The 4,400-nt window shown below is 36.9% G+C and overlaps 1 protein-coding gene across 1 annotated transcript in view; it reads right to left on the reverse strand.

Annotated features, from left to right (window-relative positions):
- Positions 1–2,781, reverse strand: part of LOC144966929 (alkaline phosphatase, tissue-nonspecific isozyme-like) — a 13,373-nt gene extending 10,592 nt beyond the window's left edge. Inside the window, exon 1 of the mRNA XM_078903625.1 lies at positions 2,680–2,781. The gene's annotated coding sequence lies outside the window, so the exon portion shown is untranslated. The remainder of the gene's footprint in view (positions 1–2,679) is intronic.
- Positions 2,782–4,400: the final 1,619 nt, after the last annotated feature.

A 4,400-nucleotide genomic window follows, 5' to 3' on the forward strand; every position in this document is an offset into this window, starting at 1 on the left:
AACTCGCTTGGTGCATAGTTGAGTCCTTGGAAAATACTCTTTACTCACATTCTCTCACCGTACTCGTGTGTAAAATGAGTACCTGGCCGTTAAAACAGCATTGTCTTTGTCCGAAAAATTGCAATATCGCCTAACAGGCGTCATGCCTTGTCCTACGCGTTAAATAATGCTGTTGACCAGGGACCCTTAGTAAAGCGCTTTGAGCACATTTAGTGGATATTGCGCTATAAAAAAGGCTCAATTATTGAGTATTTAATCTAAACACACTGCACCAATACTGTTTAATTCCCAAATATTCCATTTCCACCTTGACATTAGTATTTTTAGGATCCCCGGCTTCACATTTTAACTTTAAAGAGTGCCAGAAAGACTACAACTCAGTCCCAGGTTTAAGATCAATTTGACAAGTGGGACTCTTCAATCTTCTCTCTCTACCCATCTATCTATCTAAACACCTATCGATCCATCCATCCATCTATCTATCCATCTATCCATTTATCTATCTATCCATCTATCCATTTATCTATCCATCCATCTATCTATCTATCTATCCATCAATCCATATATCTATCTGTCCATCCACCTATCTATCTATCCATCTATTTATCTAACCATATATCGATAATGAATATATATATATATATATATATATATATATATATATATATATATATATATATATATATATATATATAATTGAATATTCTTGACACAACGGGAAAAAGTGGAATTTTTTTTTCAGCTTTAATCTATTGACAGGTACGTATGGTGTGGACGCTTCGGGTTTCCCCTTTATCAGCATTTGGGACGATAGAACAAATGTAAATAAAAAGTCACATGAGACAAAACAAAGATAGCGAAGACTATTAAGCAGAATTATTTATAATATTTTACTCGGAAGATGGCAAGCGCACAATGAAAGACGACAGCTTGACAGCTTACACAACATTAATCTTGTGATCGGTATTTAATAACGTTATACTAATGCGCACACTCGCTTCGCAACCAAAAGGATCTAAGTCAATCGCGAGTGAAGTCGAGACTTTTTTCAACAAAAAACCACACACACAAACATCAAACAAGAAAACAAATCTAAAAACTTTGTGGTGTATGACGTGCAATTCTAACTGGCTACCATATTTTGGTATCAATGCATAATATGTCATGTGTCACTTGAAAAATACAGATACCAAGTAACGGAGACATTGGATTTGGTGGAAAGAACATTACGATTGTTTGGCGTCCTATCGAAAGGGTAACAAGCAATTTATCTTGTCTGTTTAACGCTTTAGTAACCTGGACAAACTCCGAATCCATGGGCCTTGTGGCGACTCTGACGGACTACTTTAAACAAATTACTCATCTTGAAAAAATTACTCTCAAACTTGGGACCTCGCGAAGTCCCAGGTTTGAGAGTTATATTTTTTTCGAGATGAGAGTAATTTTAATCGATTGATATTTCAAGGACGAATTTTCTAGCCTAAATTTTAATTACCTGTTTTTTCCAGATTATGATGAAAGAGGAGCGTGTTGGGTCAGTCCAACCTTACTTTCACCATCTTCTTTTGATAGTAAAGGTCCTGGCAAAAACTAAATGGAGCGTTATACACCGTCACAGTTATGCCCGATAGCCGAATGGATAGAACCCTTGCCTTCCTTTGTAAGTGGACTGGTAAAGATCCTACAAACTTATCCCATAACTAATAACTAACTGCCGTTTGAAAACCACTGACAGCGAGCGAAGAGAACACATCTTATTAATTCATGTCATTGTTTGTAGTGTAAACAACCGGCTGTGTTCTGTGTTGGTCCAGGCGGGCTTGAAGGTGTATCACACATCCTGTGTTTTGATTGGTCAAAAATCTACTGGCTATCGATAGAACGAAGATGACATCACTCATGTCTTTGTTATTGGTTTTTTTGTTTTTTTTTTTTGCCATCCACGTTTATGAGTAGTTCTCACTAAATCGTATGACCCGGACTATACAAGTACATGTTACACATAGTTTTGTGTGTTGGTCCGTTATACTTCCGGATGGCAATGTTATGAGCTTCTTAGCCAAGCGCATACTATCTATAATGTGTAACCAACATTTAAAACTATGAGTAATCTTAAAGGGCTATTGATGCTATGCGCTTAAGTAAAATACACACAACATCTGACCACCAGATGAAACATACTAATATACAATACTATTGTAACCTTAAACGTTATAGTCTGATTGGGAGACCTTATCACCATTGGCGGTCTAAAACAAAAACAAGGAGCTATGTGACGTCATTCCTTCATTGTGAGCTAATCACACAGCTGCTGGCTTTATAATAATAATAATAATAATAATAATAATAATAATAATAATAATAATAATAATAATAATAATAATAATAATAATAAAGAGATGAGTGATGAAAACCTCATTCATTTTATTAGGTGATTGTGATTGTCACTGGTATGTATCCATTCCACTGGAAGGGAGGTTTTACACTTCCGATGAGATTGGAACAAGTGTTTTTTACATCACACATGGTTTTGTGTGTTGGGTACGATTATTTTGTCGAGTAGAATTCGTTAGCATTTTACTTAAACGCATACCATTAATAGCTAGGGAGACAGGGGGTGGTAGGTACAGCTTGGTTTCATTGTTTTTAAAAAAAATTACAAATAGTGATTTTATTTACCCCTGGGTGGAGTGAGACAATTGGTATAGATATAGCGGACGGAGGAACCACGGATCTCAGTGATAGTTGCTTGGAACCCAAACCACTCGACCACAGTGTCACCTGTTAAATGATAATCAGCAATTTGTATCGCATTGATTCAAAACGGAACTATGTGGGAATGAAATAGGAATAAAAATGAATCTACAATTTAAAATATTATGGAACTAATAAATAAAATAAAATTACCTTTATTCATCCCCAAGGGGAAATTTGTCTTTAGGGTCTATTCCAAGGGAAGACTGGAATAACCCAGGCGTCAGCCGCAGAGCAGCGCCGCAAAGTGAGCTAGAGCGAGGTGACTTGCTCAAGGCCACACAACGCAGCGGTGGGTGATTGAACTCGGTACCTTTCGGGTAGATAGTAAAGACCGTACCACTGAGCCACGCTGCCCTTGCTTCAATTCGGAATTACCGGACCTGCCTTTCAACATTTACGAAAAAATTGCAGAAATACAAAATTTTGGCTTCATGTCAATTTCATAACTTCATAAGCATCTCTAAGTCATAAAAACTGATTGAAAATGAAACTTGATGCTAGACTACATAGTTTTAATGATTTTGAAGTGGTATTTAATCATTGTGATGGTAGATTGTTGATTTTTAAAGTCAACTTTAGCGATAACAATTTTCATCTCCTAAAAATTACGATTTTTAAAAATGTTCCAGTAGGCAGGTCTGTAATGCCGTAGTGAGTACCGACACCGATTGGGTAATGGCTAATGGATAAGAACACACACAAAATACGCCAGAATAAGATCCAGATTTGAAGATCGTGGGTTTAAACCCTCATGTGAAAAAAATTGAAAGCACACCTCAATCTATCTATCAATCTATCTATCAATAACTCTATCTATCTATCTATCAATCACTCTATCTATCTATCTATCTATCTATCATATCTATCTATCTATCTATCTATCTATCTATGTAAAGAAATGCCTTCTAGGTAACAAAGGGAGATAGTTGTCCTACCCACCAAGGTCTCGGGTAGAATCAAACCCATATAATTAAATGATTTATGAGTGTAGGACGGGTGTTGGAATAGGGACTCCCTTGTTTTCGCCGTGGGTGGTGTAGACTATGAAGGCAATGAAAGAACGGAGGGTTATCATGTTCCATCAGTGTTAAAACACCCTCATCAATCTTATGCATCAACCGAGATACCGTTAGATACCCTGTCCTATGTTTCGGCTTGGGCCGATGTTCAACTGGCAGTCTGCGATTTGAGGTCGAAGAAGGAAGACCTGTACAGCCTGTGTGTTGGCTGGAATTCTGTTTGGCTATGTTGAAGCCACAGTGAAAAGGGCCCAAAGTGGCCAGTATTTTATGTCGCACCCGAATATGGGCTCTCAGGCGATATGTGTTGGGCCTGGGTGTTGGCCAGCATTGTGTTTTAGGCTGTATTGTAGCCGAAGTGGGCCTAATATGGCCAGTATTTTGTATATCGTACCCGGTTATGGGCTCTAAGCGATATTGTGTTTTTGTAATTTGTGCTCGGTGAGAATATATAAAATTTATAATATTGTTTTGATGTGCTGAGTAATCATCAAGTGATTAAGTGATTAATATCGTAAAATTATTTCACTTATCTTAAAGTTTAAAATAATATACAGTTTTATTGTTTTAGTGAATAATTAATTCATTGAGTTTAATTGTGTTGAAATTGAGAACGTGACCTCA

This window comes from Berghia stephanieae, chromosome 3, assembly GCF_034508935.2.
Source record: "Berghia stephanieae isolate SIO BIC M18660-M18661 chromosome 3, UCSD_Bste_1.3, whole genome shotgun sequence".
Lineage (NCBI taxonomy): Eukaryota > Metazoa > Mollusca > Gastropoda > Nudibranchia > Aeolidiidae > Berghia > Berghia stephanieae.